This window comes from Vespula vulgaris, chromosome 19 (genome assembly GCF_905475345.1).
Source record: "Vespula vulgaris chromosome 19, iyVesVulg1.1, whole genome shotgun sequence".
Taxonomy (NCBI): Eukaryota; Metazoa; Arthropoda; class Insecta; order Hymenoptera; family Vespidae; genus Vespula; species Vespula vulgaris.
Genome location: NC_066604.1, coordinates 1,382,794 through 1,402,351, shown reverse-complemented (window position 1 = coordinate 1,402,351; position 19,558 = coordinate 1,382,794). Strand labels below are relative to the sequence as shown.

Genomic DNA, 19,558 nt, shown 5'->3' with positions numbered 1-19,558 from the left:
CTGTGTTTCGATGTTAACACGTAATACGTTTTGATTTTTTTTTTTTTCAATCGTTATCTCGACATACGTAAGAAATTCTCTCGTACTCACTCGTCTTAGATATTACTATTAGAATAGTAATTTATGCGTCATTTATTTACGATTGATACAGACGAAAAAATGTTAGGATAGAAATCAACGAAATAATTTATTATCGAATAAATCTCGATGAAATGTTATAGGTTAAATCGTATTATTAGAAATACATGAAACGAAGTTTCGTATTAGATTCGATTTTCTAAACGTTTAAAACTTCTTCGATTTAATTACGAAGTACACGTAATATATTTTTGAGGTTATAGTAGAACTGTAATTTATACGAGAATTAATTAGTTAGAATATTAATTCAACGAAAATTTCTACGATACGAATCGACGTGATTATTTTATTAACAAAATTTACGTTATTAAATTCGATTTTCTAAATGTTTACAATTTTTACGACGAACGCGTAATATCTTTTTATTTTTATTTATTTATTTATTTATTTATTTATTTTTTTATCAGACTTTATCTAAATAGACGTAAGAAATCGTAATACTGTAGATATATTAGAACAATCGTTTATACGTAAAATTTAGTTAGGATATTAATTCAATGAAAATTTCTACGATACGAATCAACGTAATAGTTGATTAACGATATTTCAAACGTAATTTATTAATTAAACTAATTATTTAATATTTAAGTAATTAGACTCGATTTTCTAAACGTTTGAAATTTTTACGATTTACTACGACGTATACGTAATATGTTTTTATTTATATATATATATATTTTTTTTTCAATCGTCTCCAAAGACGTATGTATATTCAGATACATTCAGAACAATTATTTGTTAACGCAATTTAGTTACGATTAATACAACGAAAATTCAAAGGACGTATATTTAGATTAGAACAATAATTGATACGCAATTTAGCTACGATTAATATAAGGAAAACTCTTACGATACGAAACAACGAAATATTTTATTACAAAATAAAAATCTTATGAAAATATCGTACATTCGATCGATTCGAATATAGAAAACCAAATTTCCAACGTAATTAGATTCAATTTTCTAAACGTTTGAAATTATTTTTACGATTTATTACGACGTACACGTAATATGTTTTTATTGATTGATTTATTTATTTATTTTTTTTCGATCATTGTATCCAAGGACGTATGTATATTCAGATACATTAGAACAATTATTTATACATATAACAATTTAGCTACGGTCAATACAACGAAGATTCAAAGGACGTATATTTAGATCCGTTAGAACAATAATTGATACGCAATTTAGCTATGGTTAATATAAGGAAAACTTTTACGATACGACTCAACGAAATATTTTATTGTGTGTGTAAAAAAATAAAAAATAAAAATATCGTACATTAGATCGACTCGAACACAAGTAATAAAAATTTCAAACTTAATTAACTTCGATTCTCTCAACGTTTAAAACTTCAATTAATTTCGAGATACAAATAACACGTTTTAGATATATTAGAAAAATAATTTATTATAATTACTAATACTCGTTAATATATCACTTAACAAAATATTTTCTTACAAAAAAAAAGAAATCACATTAAAATATCACATTAGATCGACTCGAACAAGAGTAATCAAAATCTCAAACGTAATTAGATTCGATGTTCTCGAACGTTTAAAACTTTTCTATTAATTTTCTCATTAATTTCAAGTAATCAAAATTTCAAACGTAACTTTATCAACGTCGAAACTTTTCCATTAATTTCGACATTTTCGAATACACATACACAAACTTTTTTTTTTTCCTTTTTCTTTTTTTAAATCGTTATCTTAACAAACGTATGAAATCATCGTACACGTAGATACCCTTAGAAAAGTAATTTTTAGACTCGATGATCCGTTCTAACGACGAATAATATCGTAGCTTTGTATCTATCCCTCTCTCTCTTTCTCTCTCCCTCTTTTGGTATACACCGCTCGAACGAACTTTTTCCCAAAGGGGCAGTACTGCAGAAGAGAGCTTAGTCGAACGAGAAAGAAGGCGAGAAGCTGCACCACGATATCGTTTGTCGGGGGTCGAGGGTTGAAACGTTCTCGTTCACGATTCTCTAATGGGAGAGGTTCGACTGCGAAATGCGTTCGTTTAAACCACGCATTTTCTACTTTAGTTGACGACAAAGAAAGATTATAAAGAGAAATATATATATATATAAATACATACATATACGTACATATATATGTATGTATATATTCTTTTTTTTTTTTTCATAATTAAATTTTTCTCGAAAACTTGAATTATCACGTAATTGTTTAGAAGTATCAACTCCTTTTTTTTTTATTTTGTTTTCAGATAAAACAATTATTTTTTCTTCTTCTTCTCTTTATTCAAGTAAAAAGACATTTATTTACGACAAAGATTGTAAAAAGAAAGATACATATTATTTTATTTTATATCAATTTCTTTTTTCTTTCTTATATTCCTTTTTTTTTCGAGATATACGTATCACGTCGTTTTCTAAAATCTCAATTACTCCTTTTTTTTTTTTCATTATAAAGTATACTACGTTTGTTTTAGTCGTAATCTTAAAAAAAAAAAAAAATCGTTAATGCAATATATTTTCTATTTTATTTAAGAAAAATATAGATGATAAAGAAACGATATACTATCGTATTATAATATCAATTTCGTCTTAAATATACGTATCACGCAACCGTATTTAATAAAAATTCAATCTTTCTTTCAGATAAATCGTGATATACTTATTTCTTTATCTAAAAGAAGAAAGAAAAGAAAAATCCGTTCGTGCAATGCATTTTCTATTTTATTTAAGAAAAATATAGATCGTAAAGAAACGATATACTATCGTATTATAATATCAATTGCGTCTTAAATATATGTATCACGCAACCGTATTTAGTAAAATCTTAATCTTTCTTTCAGATACACCGTGATACATTTCTTTGTTATCTAAAGAAAAGAAGGAAAAAGAAAGAAAAAAGAAAAAGAAAAAGAAAAAAAAAAGAGAAAAGAGAAAGAAGAAATACGTATCATTTTATGGAAATAAGCTTCTCGCATAGCGAACGTAGTTTAAAACAGGTGTCATATTCAGAAGAAATGGCCATTTATCATCCACCGTGATACTTTTCTTTCTGTCTTTCTTTCTTTATCTCCTTTTCTTTCTTTCTTTCTTTCTTTCTTGTTCTCTCTCTTTCTTTATTTCTTTTTATTTTTCTCTGTGAAGGGTGCGTGTAGTTTACACGAGAAAAAAAAAAAAAGAAAATTCTCTTCCGCGTGTACCGCTAAATATTCCATCTTACAGAAGGAACGATTTATGACGGAGAAGGAAATTCACGGTACGTTTTACCGGCTTTAACTTACAAATTTATAATCTACGAGGTACCAAGTGAAAAATTGTCGAAGTAAAACATTTTACCTTGATAGTCTTGATAATTCGAAATTAAAGATGACGAAGTTAACTTTCGAACTTCGAGCTCGTTAAAATTGGTGAAAACGTTTGAACAGTTTCGCAAATAAATATATATATATATATTATACATCTACATATATATATAGTATTTCTTTATATACTTGTAGTTAATTGTTAGAGTAGAATATGAAGTTTCTAAAATGGGAATCGAGCGTTGAGTAAATAACTTTCAAGCTAACAAGCATTGAAAAAGTGCGAGCAAACTTACCGTCGACGTCTTTTATTCGTGAAAACTAAAATTTATTTATATAACTTCCTTTTTCTCTCTCTCTCTCTCTCTTTCTCTTTCTCTGCCTATATATATATATATATATATATATATATATATATATATATATTTCTTAAATCTCTATGAAAAGTATATACGTATATGTTACTCGCTGAGCAGATATTACGAGTGGTTAGACGTTAGAACTTCAATCGAGCGTCGAAAGGACGTTTACGTAATTGATTAAAAAAAAATAAATAAATAAATAAAATAAGAACAAAAAAGAAGAAAAAACGACTAATCAAATTTCATGTGGTAAACGTCGCATTTCCGCGTTTGGAGTAAGTACATAAAGGGAAGAAGGGACGTCATTGAAAAGAAAAGAAAAGGGAAGTAATATATATATATATATATATATATATATATATATATATATATATAAGAGAAAAGGGCGTATTTCAAAGTCCTTTGCAATTAGATGGTACCAAGGAAGGATCGAAGGGTACGTTCGAGTGCTCTTATAATATACTTGAGAAAAACGTGGAGGGTAGTTCGTCTATGTTTATTTCTAAATTGACGTTCGAACTAAGAGAATTGAAAAGTTCTCTCTTTCTCTCTCTCTCTTTTTTTTTTTTTACGGAAAAGAACAAATATGAGAATATAAAAAGTGAAATGGTTGATAACGTAAACGATGAAGTTTTAAAAGCGAAGATAATTTTCTACTTGGCAATTTTTTATATATATATATTTTTTATATAAACATTTACTATAGTCACGTTTCAAAAAAAAATATATATAATACTATAATATCTTTATTGATTCGTGTGTATGTGTGTGTTTGAAATTTGTAATAAACGTACGTTTAATAGATATATACACGTACGTAAAAATTGATATTTTCGAAAATTACTATAGTCAGATTTTCCAAAGGAATCTGTAATATACTGATTAATATACATTTATAGTTTCTAATAATAGACACGTTAGTGTATCAATGTATAGTACATATAAAAATATTTGCTATTGTCTTGTTTGCGACAGAAGAAAAGGAAGATCTCAATTGACAATAATAATATAGTATAGTATTTTTTTTTTTAATTTGTGTTAAATATTTTTTAATTTCATATTGACTTCTTCATTTTATTCTTAACATATTCGTTTTTAAGATAACATTAAAACTCTCTAGATTTTCAAAAGAAAGCATAATCTACAGAACCATCATCATCATCATCATTATCATCATCATCATCATCATCATCATCATCATCATCTCGTAGAAAGTGAATAACTTTGATGTTTCGTTTATATTTTTTCGAATAACGAGGACAAAAATGATGACAATGATAACAACGACAACAACAATAACAAGAATGCCAAGTTATTCACTGAAATATCATATCTCGTTGAGAGTTATCATCGTATATCATCTTACCAGATGACGACGTACTCGAAAGCGTTCATCTTAATGCCGTTTAATTCTCTGTTATATAGTAAAGATAGCATTGTGTTCATCAACTCGCTCTGACACCATTGCACCCTTTCTACTATATAAATAAACATATACAAACATGTGTGTGCGTGTGTGTGTGTATGTTTCGTTATGTCTGTCTTTGTCTCTCGTTCGTTCTCATTCGAACGTTGTGTCTCTTTCTCTTCAATTACACTTTCCACCCTGAAATTACCTGTCAGAGGAATGACAAATCATTCCTATGGGATAAGCGTCTGGCATAAACGCTTTCTTCCTCTCGTATTTATTTATTTAACTTGTATCGCAAAGGTGTTACATATTTCTGTATGGGAAATATTTAATCGATGATCTTTTAATTGTTAATGAAAAAGAAATATTTTTTCTATTTTATTATTAATTATAACTAATATTACAATATTAGGATATTATGATTTATATAATATTATATTATACATAAGTGTGTATATGTGTGTGTATATATATATTTCTATTTTATCGTTAATTATAACATATATATCAATATTAGATATTATCATTATTTACATACTATTATATATATATATATATATATATATATATATATATTTCTATTTTAACACCAATTACAACATATATTCTAATATTAAATACTACGATTCACATACTATTATATTATACATACATACATACATACATACATACATACATACATACATACATACATATATATATATATATATATATATATATATATATATATATATATATGTATATATAGGGTAGACAGTTCGTTTATCTACTCGAATAAAAGGACGAAAGACGAAAAGCTTAAGCTCGATTTCCCGTTAAGAGAAGAGGAACAGGAAAAGGAACCCAAGAAGGGTGAAAGGATAGACGATGGTCTGGTTTGATCGAGACTACGACGAGGGTTGCTCGGGGGTAGCTAGGTAATTCTCCTCGCGCATTTTCTGTAGGACTTGTCTTGCTGCCGCCTCTGAGTATAGAACCTCTACAAGAGCGATAGAGACGGATAAAAACCTGAAAAAGATTAAGAGAAAGAGAGAGCAACACCTCTCTCTCTCTCTCTCTCTCTCTCTCTCTCTCTCTCTCTCTCTCTCTCTCTCTCTCTCTCTCTTTCATATGCTATAGGAATGGCAAGGACAGAGAAGTATAGAGTCGTACAGGGGGTATGCTTAGGGCTACCCTTTTGCCCTCCATTCTCTTCCGTGTTTCCCCTTTTCTCTCTCTCTCTCTCTCTCTTTCTCTCTATCTCTCTTTCTCTTTCTGTTTTTACTCTATCCTTCTATCTCGCTTGCTCTTTCGTTCCTGTTTCCTCCCTATGCATTCTACTTTATAGTGCTGAGCTGTCGCGATTTAGTGTCCCCCTCTTCGTAGCTACCGAACGCAAAACCACCCTATCTTCTCTCTCTCTCTCTCTTTCTCTCTCTTTCTGTCTGTATGTCTCTTTGTTTCTCTTGTACACATACGTACGTACGTATTTCTCTCCCTTTGAGTGCGTTTACCACCAACGTTCGGAACGCATGGAATCTCCCTGCAGCGGAGTCTCTCCACATGCTGAAGTTCCTGTCGACCTGACGACCGTCACTTGCCTCTTTTCGATTAAAACTTGCTTAGAGAGATTAGAATATTTTGTTGAAATATTTTTTTTGTTTTTCTTTTTCTTGTTTTTTTTTCTTGATTTCTTCTTCTTTTTTTTAAAGGATCGAATTAGAAATATTTGCGTCTTTATCGACGAAAATTGTCTTTTTTTTAGGAGATTGATGTATTCGTTGAAGTATTTTTTTGTTCTCTCTTCTTCTTCTTTTTTTTTTGTTTTCCCTTCTTCTTTTAGAAAGATCGTCCGTCTGCGCCCTTTTCGATTAAAACTTTTGTTGAGGATATTAGAATATTCGTTGGAATATTTTTGTCGTTAGAAAAATCGTCCATTTGCGTCATTCCCGATTAAAACTTTTCTCGAGGATATTAGAATATTCGTTGGAATATTTTTGTCGTTAGAAAAAATATCGTCTATTTGTATTTTTCCGATTAAAACTTTTCTTGATGCTATTAGAATATTCGTGAAAATATTTTTATCGTTTGAAAGATCGTCTATTTGCGTCTCTTTCCATTAAAACTTGTTTTTTTTTGTTTTTTTTTTTAAGAACATTAGAATATTCATTGAAACGTTTATTCTTTTAGAAAAATCATCTATTCGCGTGTTCCCCGATTAAAACTTTTCTTAGAACGATGAATATATCCTTTCGAAACAATTTTTCTCGAGGATAATATCTAACCAACAATTTCTTCGATTAGAACTTTACTTCTTTCTTTTTATCCTTTCTTTCTTTTATAGAAAATAATTAAACTAGAAACAAGAAATATGTTTCTCATTCTCTCAAACAAAAAAAAAGAAAAAGAAATCAATCCACCTCTATTTTCAAATAAAACCATTTCACAGATTAGATTAAAATACTCGTTAGAAAAACATATTTAGTTTAAAAAAAAAGAAAAAAGAAGAAACGTACATACGATCAAAGATTACAAATACTCGACTTATATTATTTCACTTCATTTCATTTATATTTCCTACCATTTATAAATCATCGATAAGAAAACACGTTGACTTCGTCTTTCGTTCGCTGTAATTCCACCATTAACTCTCTTTAATAGTACTCGATTACTCAAGTCGTTACACGTAACTCCTATTACACGTAACGGCAAGGTGTATCAAGAGTTACGTGTTTCACAGGTGAAACGTAGGAACTTGTAATTCTTACAACGAGCTCCAGTGAGACAACTCGAGCATGAAAACTCGAAGGAAGGAAGGTTTTGGTTGAAACATCGATTTCTCCTTCCTACGAAAGCAATTATGGCTCGATTATATTATGGGGGATTCACTTGCGTGATCCAGCATATAAATGTACGAACGATCGATATTACTCGCGTTCTTCCTCTCTTCTCTTCTCTTCTCGATCTCTCGAGGACAAGATCGATCTTTCAACGACGACTTCACGAGCCACGACTACGACTCGACTTATAACGGTAGATACGTTCCTGACATATCGACACTTTCCACTTTCGAGATGCACGAACGTAATTGAAATTTATGTTCTTCGATCCGTAAAAGAAAAAATTTACCTGTGTACAATCCCAACGTGGATCATTACGAAAGATCGACGACGTTACTTCGTTAATTAGACTTTTTAATAAAAAAAAAAGAAAAATAAAAAAAAAAGAAAAAGAAAAAAGAATGGCAATCATCCTTTCGTTCGCGTTATTTCCGTCGACTCTACTCCCACCGTTTAAAGAAATAAATAATAAATAAAAATTCTTCCTTCGTTTGATATTTTACTGACGCAAATTTGTCACGTGTTATTGTTATAATCGTTATTTCGTCCGATCTCGTCTTTATTTTATCCAGACATTTTTTCTTTCTTCTTCTTCTTCTTCTTCTTTTTTTCTTTTTTTTTGATAATTAGATACCGCAGGTAATAGGACGCATACGTTTTTTTAAAGGTTACGTCGTACATTTTTGAATAATTCCTTTATACGAGAAGGAAGTTTCGTGGGAAAGGAATGCCCGATAATTAAAGGGTCGTCGGATAATTGCGAAGCCGCGAAACGAATGAACGACGTACGAATGAACGAACGAAGTCATTGTTTTCGATGTCACAACAGCTATGGTTGTGAACAACTCCCAACAGTGTCGCAATAGTCGTCGGTCCATTCGAATTAGCCATCTTTTCGAATAATATATATATATATATATATGTGTGTGTGTATATCTATATATGTATGTATATATCTCAATGTCCCTGACAAATTTTGTTACTATACTTACTATAGATAATACGCATTCGGTCTCTTCCTTCATATTTTATACTACCCTCGACGTATAGTGATTAATGTTTCATTTACATTTACCAGACGACAGACAGTCACGGTAAAAGTTTCGTCGCGTGAAATTACACAATGTAACAGAACAGCTAACCAACCCCTTTGCTAAATCCAATCGTTCTTTCTTTCTTTCTTTCTTTTTTTCTTTCTCTATCTATCTTTAAATGTATATATATATATATATATCTTTCTCACTCTTTCTATATATATATAATCGCCTTCGACCTAACGTGTCAACCAGTCTATCCTTAATTCTTATTAATGGCCGTTAATATGATTTCGTTCTGGTGAACGCGAAGGCAAACTTTAATCGATTCTACGAACTTGCTAAGAAGTTATTACGACAAATTACATTTTCAAATACGTCGCTCGATCTACTTTATTCTTAGTCTCCCTTCTGAACCATCCTTTTTCTTTTTTCTTTTTTCTTTTTTCTTTCTTTCTCTCTTTTTTTTTAATTCTTTTTTCATTTTTTCTCTTCTTTTTCCTTCCTTCTTCTCGTAGAGAAAATTCGATAATTTTATGAGTAAACAACCCCATCCTTCGTCTTTTCCTTTCATTCTCGTTTAATCCGAACGAATAGAGTTTTCTAATGAATTAAGTTTGGCGATGTTTAAATGAACGAATCAACCGAATCGACGATGAAAATTTTCATCCTTTGGTCGACTAAGTTTCTTTTTTCTTTTTTATTTTTTGTTGCTTTTTTTTATATAGAAGTTCATCAGAAAAAGACTACTCTTATGTTGGCACGTTACTTACTCACTCATATATACATACATACATACATACATATATATATCATACGTGTATATAGGTATAGTTAGAAAAAATATACGTGAAGATATAGAAATGAATATTCGTAGTGATCCATAGGTATAACTACGAAGGTCTCTCGTAGTCTCCTTCATGTTTTTTTCTGCATGGAAGCTCGGATGTTCTGTTTCAAATTGTTGGAAAGTCTATTCAAAGCTGAGCTCATCTCCTTTCTCCCTCTTTTTCTCTTTTTCTCTCTGATGTGAATTATCCCAAAGTTTGTGAGTGAAATATCTAGTCTGTGATGTTCATACCTCTATTTCTCTCTTTCTCTCTCTATTTTTTTTTTTTTATTTTCTTTAACTACTTTCAGCCTTTTAACCTATCAGAATATAATTTAACATTCTACGCTATCACAAGTACATGTTTTCTTTATTAAACATTCATAGAATTTTATCAGCCATGTTTCTCTTGTAATTATTATATATAAAAAAAAAGGTGGAAGAGCAAGTAGAGTTTATTAGCTTTTAAAGGTGTTTCATAATAGATGTATATATACATCCATACACACACACACACACATATATATATATATATCTGAACGATCGTGATATCTCACGTAGGTCTAAGTGCTTTTAAAAGCATAGTTATATATATGGGTAGCACGTAAGCGTCGTAATTATAGTCAATAAGCTGCGAACAGAGATAGATAGATATATAGAACAAATATATAGAATTTATATATATATATATATACTATATAGACATGAGATAAGAAATTTCATTAAAAATTCCAGAACAAGATTATTCATAGAAATATACCTATAGAACATTTTCCAACTTTCCAACCGAAGAAATTCTTCTATCAGAAATTCGAGATAATCGAAAGTCGAGAAGAGAGAAAAAGAGAAATAGAGCAAGAGAAAATGATAGTAATCGTCTCGTCTGGATCGAAGAATGCACCTTCGCACATCTTCGTTCTCGTCGTTGGAAAAAATGTGGTATTTCTGTATTTTTTCTTTTTCTAAATTTTTTCTTCCCTTTTCTTTTCGTCTTCTTTTTTCGTTCTTCTCTCTCCTTTTTTTCCCAGCCATTTCTCTCTTGTTCCATCCCCTTTTCTAATTCGAAAGTAGAGTCCAGAGTCTCTAGCGAAGTCTCACCAGAGTAGAACGTTCTTCTTCCCTCCTTTTTGTTGAACAGGTGCGTTGGAGTCGTAACGTACGAGCATAGGGAAACGTCGAATCCGGTTCTTTAGCTTAGGCCACCAGTTCATTCTTGAACGTTCTTGAACGTTCTTGCGTGGGTCAAGCACACGTGTAGGAGTTGAGTGTTATAGACCTTTCTTCATTTTTCAATCTCACCCTCTACTAAACATCCCTTATATATATACACACACACACACACACACACGCGCGTATGTTTGTAAGTCCTTTATACGTATGTCTGTGCCTCTTTTTATGACTATACGTGTTTGTGTGTTTTTTTAAATGTTTGAAAAGTACGTACGTACGTACGTACGTAGTTTTGAAATCAAAAGAAGTGGGTTTATTCGATTTCTCGAATAAACGACGACGAAGTCGACGACGACGAGGACGAGGACGACGACGACGAACCGTCGCAAATGCGAACTTGGCAAAACGCCCGAAGAATTTCTCCGTTACGAAAAGAGAGAGAAAAAGAGAGAAAGAGAGAGAAGATTATCGTTTAGAATTAATGGCTTTTATCCAACGTTCCTTGAAAAGATCAAAAGAATTTAGCTCTTTCGAATTTTCCGTCCGCGATCAATGCTATTTATTATTTAATTTTGTTTTTGCTGGTCTTTCTTTTTTTTTGTTCTTTTACTTTTTTTTTTTTCTTTCTTAAAGTTCTTTTGATTATCTGTTTTTTTTTTCTTTTTCTTTCTTTTTTCTTCTTGTGGAGTAATTCTATAGTGATTCTATATTTGTTATTAATTTTATATAGATATTTTATCGTTATGATTATTTTACGATTCGTTGGATAATTTTTTTTTTATTTTTTTTTTTTTTAGGGATACTTATTTATTTATCGTTATTTCTATATATATTTTCTATATAACATATTTTCTTCTGATAGCGATAAGCACGAATTTGTCACGGTTCGAAGGATCGTCGCGATCATTTTACGATTCATCGAATAATATATGTTATTAATAATCTTGTTTAATTTTACTTTTCTATTTCTCTTTGCGAGACATTTTCATTCGTTATTATTTTCATATAGATACATATTTTATAGATACACGAGCTCGTCGCGGCTCGAAGGATCGTCACGATCATTCTACGATTCGTCGAATAACGATATTATTATTATTAATTTCGTTTGACTTTCATATATATATTTTTTTATAAATATCAATTTTTAATTCGTTATTATTTTCATATAAATACACGAGTTCGTCACGATCATTTTACGATTCGTCGAATAACGATATTATTATTAATTTCGTTTGACGTTCATATTTTTTTTTCCCTTACAAACATCAATTTTTAATTCGTTATTATTTTCATATAGATACACGAGTTCGTCACGATTTAAAAGATCGTCACGATCATTCTACGATTCGTCGAATAACGATATTATTATTAATTTCGTTTGACGTTCATATTTTTTTCCTTACAAACATCAATTTTTAATTCGTTATTATTTTCATATAGATACACGAGTTCGTCACGATTTAAAAGATCATCACGATTATTCTACGATTCGTCGAATAACGATATTATTATTAATTTCGTTTGACGTTCATATTTTTTTTCCCTTACAAACATCAATTTTTAATTCGTTATTATTTTCATATAAATACACGAGTTCGTCACGATCATTTTACGATTCGTCGAATAACGATATTATTATTAATTTCGTTTGACGTTCATATTTTTTTTCCTTTACAAACATCAATTTTTAATTCGTTATTATTTTCATATAGATACATATATTTTATAGATACACGAGTTCGTCGCGGTTCGAAGGATCGTCGTGATTATTCGCGCGTGAAGAGGACAGACACACGAGCCGAGGGGTAATGAAACGCGAAATACGTTCGCTCTGGCTGTGTTCCTATTGCCTTGCCTAATAATTTATACACTCGATGTCGGCAGCGTGACTGTGCATATCGTTTGATATATATCACGTAGGTAACCGTGGCCGTGCACACGATTGGAGGTTGGACACGTAATACGAGCGCGAGATGTGCTTTGTTACACGCTCGTTACATACCTCGTAGCAGACGCGAAACCTATCGAAAGTGTAATTTCGAGTAATGTTCGAGCGATCGTTTTTAAACGAAAATAGAAGTAATAAAAAAAAAGAAGATAAAAGTAAATAAAATAGAAAGGAATAATGAATAACGATGTCAACGATTGCATTTCATAAAGAAAAAAGAAAAAAAGAAAACTAATCGACATTTGCACGTTTTAGTAAATATCATTTATCGAACGATAGTGTACACATTTGAAAATATATTTTAAAATTCGTAATAATCATTGGACGAAAGGATGGAGGGTAAAAAAGTTTGCAAGCAACGCTGTCCGTTTTAATTGCAATCGTAGATCGAGTCTCTCTCTTTATATTTTATTTCAAAAGCTGGTAATTCGTACGCGTACGCGATAAAATCGATATATCAGAGATACTTCGCATGATTTTACAAATGAGTCGCGTTTCGTTGGAATATCTTTCAAATATATTTCTCTTTTTAAACGCCGACACGATTCATTTTTTCCTTTTTCTTTTTTCTTTATCAACACGTCGAAAGATGAAACCTATCTCTGTTGTTTGTTTCTAAATATCATTAAAGAAGATATCAAATCGATAATCTCTCTCTCTCTCTTTTTTTCTCGTATATAAAAAGTAGGCTAAAAGCTCGTAACTTTTGGAGGTAGTTTACTTACGAAGAGCCAAACTTTTTTTCCTTCCCTTTTATCTCCTTTTTTCTTTCATCCCCCTTTTTTTTCTCACCCTCAGCCTCTCTCTCTCTCTCTCTCTCTGTCTCTCTCTCTTTCTCTTACCTCTTCTATCCCATTTCCTTAAAAAGAAAACTCGAACCCTTCTCTCTATCCAACCCATAGATGTCTCGTTTGAAAGGAGACTAGCTCGTTCGAGGTCAAACTTAGACTTATCCTAGACTACGAAACACGACAACTGTGATCACGAATAAAACGACCAACACATCGACGAGCTTTCTTCGTCGTTTGAAAAGGCACCTGCACCGACTTATTTGGATTGAATACCGTGAAAGAAACGACGTTGGTTCTCGGACTCGTCTACTGGGAATAACGTCGACTTTTCTGACGAAGGAAATTCTTCTCTCCCCTCCTTACTCACCCTTCTTCATCTCTCTTTCTCCTTCAAAAGGATCGTTCTTTATAAACTCGAATGGTGGATGTGAAATGTGTCAAGGTCGAATCTCGTGTTTGTCGTTAATTGCTCGCTCATTCGTACGCTCGGCTCGGCTCGGCTCGGTTCATTTTGAAAAAACCTTCTCAAACTCGAATATGACTAAGTTAAATAAAGTAAAAGTGAAGTCGAGAACTTCTTTCTTTTTTATTTTTATTTCTCTCTCTCTCTCTCTTTTTTGTTTTGTTTTTTTTTCTTTTCCTTATTTTTTTTATTCTTTTATTCTCATGCGATGGAGAACGCGCGAGAAATTTTTTTTCCCATGGTCGTCATATTTACTCTACGGGAATAATAAAATGACAGAAAGTTTCAAAGAGAATGGAACGAAGAGGTAGATATATCTTTTTTTTTTTCGTAGATCCAACCTTTATAATTGCGAGTGTGTATCTCGTTAATTATGATGATTACGTTAAAAACTTCCTTTTACAGAATTAACAATCGTTCAACCGGAAGTCTACGGTGTCGGGATATCTTGTCTCGTTGTCGTGTTAAAAATATATACTTAACTATCTCATTAACGGTATCGACTAAACAAAGAAAACTACTACTCGTTTGCTATACATATTGTAAAGATTACTTTTCTTTTCTTTTTTTTTTCAGCGTAGTAATACAATTTTTTCTTTTTTTTTTCTCAGTCTTTTTTAATTGTCGTTTTCCAAAATTCCATCGAGAGATTAAAATTAATCAATTCGTTAAATATTCTCACAGAAATAACACACTTTTTTTATATTTATTTATTTATTTATTTATTTATTTATTTATTTATTTATTTATTTATTTATTTATGTATTTCTTTTTTTTTAATCATCATTTTCTAATTCCACTGAGAGATTAATAAAAGAAAGTTGATAGGTCAGTTAATTAATCAATTTATCGAACATTCTCATAGAAATAACATATTCGTATATTTTTAATATTTTTATGTTCTTAATTGTCGTTTCTCGAATTCCATCGAGAGATTAATGAAAAAATATTGACACATCGATCAATTAGTAAATTCATGAAACATTCGTACAAGAGTAACATACTTTCGTGCGTTTGTTTGTACGTGTATGTGTATTTACTTATTTATTTATTTATTTATTTATTCCTTTTCTTTTAATTATCATTTTCCAATTTCATTAAAGGATTAATGAAAGAATGTTGACACGTTATGATATATCAGCCAATTAGTCGATTCATTAAACTTTCACATAAAAGTAACACACTTGTATATACATCTTTTTTCTTTTTTAAAATTTAAAATTATCATTTTTTAATTCCATCGAAAGGTTAATGATGGAATGTTGAAGGAATGTCAGTCGACTAATCAATTCATTGAACATTCTCATAACGGGAATTACTTCCTTTTTCTTTTCAATTTCATTTCAAAAACAAAACAAAAAAAAAGAGAAGAAGAAAGAAAGACAGAAAGAAAGAAAGAAAGAAAGAAAAAGAATGAAAAGAAGAAAAGAAAATAAAGAATGTTGATAAGTTGTGTCAGCCAAATCCATTGATACGTCGAGATCACTCGATTTTATAGTAGACGAAGATAGAAGAAGAAGGAAAGTCGATGTCGATGATTTTAACGAGAAAATGACATACTCGTCGTGCGTTTTACCGTACGACAGTAAAAGCCATGGAGCGTGAAATTTACGGTGCATAATGCAACGGTCCGGAGGCTGCATTCTAAATATAGAGACTCGAACTATTTACCTTGCACCGGCCTGATCGGCTCGGTGGTCCCGCTTATTATTTATTGCATCGTTCTCTCTCTTTCTTTCTTTCTTTCTCTTTCTCTCTTTTTTTCTTTCTCTCTATCCTTCTTTCTCTTGCTTTCTTGTCGCGTGTGTGATACTCACTCTCCCTATACAAAGATGGAGTAGGAGGAATATATTCGTATTCAAATTGATTCGGAGAGAGAGAGCGAGTTTCTCGTTCACCACCCTCGTTCACGATCGATCCATTCGATGAAACATTCTCGAGACTACGACTCTTTCTTTCTTTCTTTTTTTTTTTTCTTTTATACCTTTCTCTCTGTCTCTCTCTTTCATTCTTTCTCTTTCTTTTTCATTTTAGTTGCATTTTCGAAAGGTAGACAGTTGCATATATGTATATGTATGTTTGTATACGTGTAGTTAAGTGTATACGTATTTTCAAACGCATCCTTAGGGATATGAAATGGATATCGATATTTTCATTAGATAAAAAAGAAAAAGTAAAATGTATGTATATATATATATATATATATGTTTGTATGTATTATATATACTGAAAAGAGAGCTTTCCTTATTTCGATTGAAAAATATAAAATTTATGTTAATTATATACGAGATATATTATATTATATTACAAAAGTAGGTCGAGAAAATTGATGTTCCTTCTCTTTCTCTCTATCTATCTCTCTTGGTACGTCTCTCTCATTTATATCATGTGATACATAGTCGAAAATCTCTAGAGTGATGCATCGTTTATTTATTCGACCTGTCGATGTCGTTCGAGAAAATGTATAGCTGTTGTAGCATCGCTCCAAGAAACGTCGTCGATAAGGACGAGTCTCGTACGTGATATGTTATGTTACCTACTGAGTTATAGGGGTGAGGAGAGGGTGAAAAGAGAGGGGTTAAGAAAGGAGAGACAAGAAATCCTTCTTGTTCTTACCTCCCTCGACGACGGATTTCCGTCGAAATATTTTCAACTAGATCTAGGGAAAATGTCAAAGAAATCAAGATTGACTCTCTTATATATATACATACATACATATGTATATGTATGTATGTATGTATAGCTTCAGGATATATAGGATTTCGAAGAGCTTGAAAACGTATCGACGCCCTTGAAACCGCCCCCAGGAAATTGAAATATTTCGGTGGTTACGTTGCACACTATTTCTATCTCTCTCTCTCTTTCTTTCTTTATCTATCTATCTATCTATCTCTCTTGTTCTTTGTTTCTCTCTCTCTCTCTCTCTCTCTCTCTCTCTCTCTCTCTCTCTCTCTCTCTCTCTCTATCTTTCTATCTTTATCCGTATCTCTCTCGTTTTATTTTCTTCTCTTTTCCTGGTCCGCTATAGAGGGTCCGCGTGAAAACTCATAACTTTTTCAATCGTAACGAAGTACTCGTTTCTAAATCGTTTATATTATCCATCTTGAAAATTGTTTCGATATTTTTGATTACATTTTCCCTTTTCCTTCCTTCTCCTATAAAATTTCTATTAAAATTTTCTATTAAAATAAACAGATAAATATACATACATATATACATACATATCTCATATATTTCTATCTTATAACATATACCGATACACAGATATCCAAAATACAATCGATAAAAATAATTCAACCAAACGATATATATCCACCATGATAGATTAATATTAAGATTATTTCGACTATATATTATCATCATCATCGTTTAAATTATTTATATTATTTGTCGTCCCACGATAAGGATTATAAATCCTTCTAGGTAAACGATTCTTCGCACTTGTAACAGGAAAAAATTATTCTCTCTCTTTCTGATTCTTATACGAATCTTCATAAAAAAAAAAGAAAAAAAATACAAGTTAGCGAGAGGAAAAATTCAAGAACGAGGAAGCAAAAGATAAATCGATTACCTGATGGCTCGAGTCGAAACGTGGGTGGCACGTTATCCTTCGTCCTGTAGCTGGTCAAACGAGCGATAACTACTTGTCGTATTCTCTCTCTCTCTCTCTCTCTCTCTCTCTCTCTCTCTCTCTCTTACCTTCTTTCTCTCTATCTCTCTTTCTCTTTTAGTTTTCGAAGACCGTATAAGGGACGAACGAACGTCCCTTTATTTATACGAAGGACATAGCGGTAACATTCCCATCGAATTTGCACGATACACGTTTCCTCAGTTTGTACAGGTTAATAATGATCGATTAGGGTTAATCATTCAACTTTATGTTTCAACGATCAAAGAGTAATCCTTTCATTCGTAACTCCTTTTATTCCAAAACGTTTACTATTTCTTTTTCTTTTCTTTTCTCTCTCTCTTTTTTTCTTTTTTTTTCTCTCTTTCTCTCGTATCAGATCCTTGGAATAAAACAGATTTTATTACACGCGATATTAAGTACTCAAACTCGTACAATTTCGTTACTTCGTCTTCTTTTTTCTTTTCCACTTCTATTTTATTCATTCATTTATTTATTTATTTATTTTTATTATCCCCTCTTTTGTTTCCTCTTTCCATCGTAGAACGAATCTCTCTCCTGCCAGAATTCTCTTCATCAAAGAATTAAAAGTAAAATAACGCAGAAGTGAATTGGGCTGTTTATGCCTTCATTCTCATCGTTGGATTGGTTTCTCTCTTCTTTTTTTTTTCCTGAAAGGGAAAGGATTCTTACTGGGCTAAGAACAATTCGGTGTTCCTTTGTATTCTAATAAGAGAAAGAAAGAGGGAGGAAAAAGAGAAAGAGAAAAAAAAAGCTAGGAAAAAAAAGAAAAGAAAGAAAGAAAGAGTCGTTGACGGTCGTGTAAAGAAGAAAATAATAAACTCGGTGTAAACGAGGGTCTGAGTTGAGATTTAAAGGAAGGAAGGAAGGAAGGAAAGAAAGAAAAAGAAAAAGAAAAAGAAAAAGAAAAAAAAGCTTTTCGTTCTCGTAGCACGCGCTACGGAAATTACTCTCTCTTTATTTTGTCGCATTCGTCCATCTATTCTATTCGTCCAGAAGTGGACACTCGTCCTTCGTAAAAAAAAAAAAGAAAAAAAATTAGAACGTGGGAGGAAGAATGGGAGAATGGTAGGTAGAGGGAGAAAGCAAAAAAAAAAGAGAAAAAGAAAGAAAAAAAATAAAATAAAAAAAGAGAGAGAGAGAGAGAAGCAATGTAGTATACAAAGCAAGGATTCCGCTCTAAATGTTTCTTTCTCGAAGGATATCGTCTCACTGTTGAATATACGAGAGTTAAAGAAGGATGGAAAAATCGTTCGAACAATGAGACGACATTATTGTACATCCTCTAACGAGCCCAACTACTACCGATCTCGAATGGAATTATTCGTAAGGCGTTTACAATGAATTCTCTTTCTCTCTCACTCTCTCTTTCACTCTTTCTATCTCTCTCTCTCTTTCTCTTTCTGTTTCTCTTTCTCCTCTTGAGATTTCTACCCCCGTTGGACGTTGATGACAAAGGACTACGATAATAAGGGTCGACGAGGGAAGAAAAGAAAGGAAAAGAAATGGAAAGAAAGAAAAAAATAATAAAAAAAAAAATAAAAAGAAAGAAAGAGATTTCTTTCTGGACCTATCCAAAGGAGAGAAGAAGAGTCGTCTGATTCTTTACAATGGTCTTTCTAGTTCGACGTATCGATATGTTGTAAGAGGGTGGAA

At 31.4% G+C, this 19,558-nt stretch overlaps 2 protein-coding genes across 2 annotated transcripts in view; both read left to right on the top strand.

The window, feature by feature from the left end:
* Nucleotides 1–19,558, top strand: part of LOC127070651 (glypican-6) — a 265,597-nt gene that overhangs the window by 36,941 nt on the left and 209,098 nt on the right. The gene's annotated exons all lie outside the window — the stretch shown is intronic.
* LOC127070873 (uncharacterized) overlaps nt 1–19,558 on the top strand; it is a 59,809-nt gene that overhangs the window by 1,468 nt on the left and 38,783 nt on the right. The gene's annotated exons all lie outside the window — the stretch shown is intronic.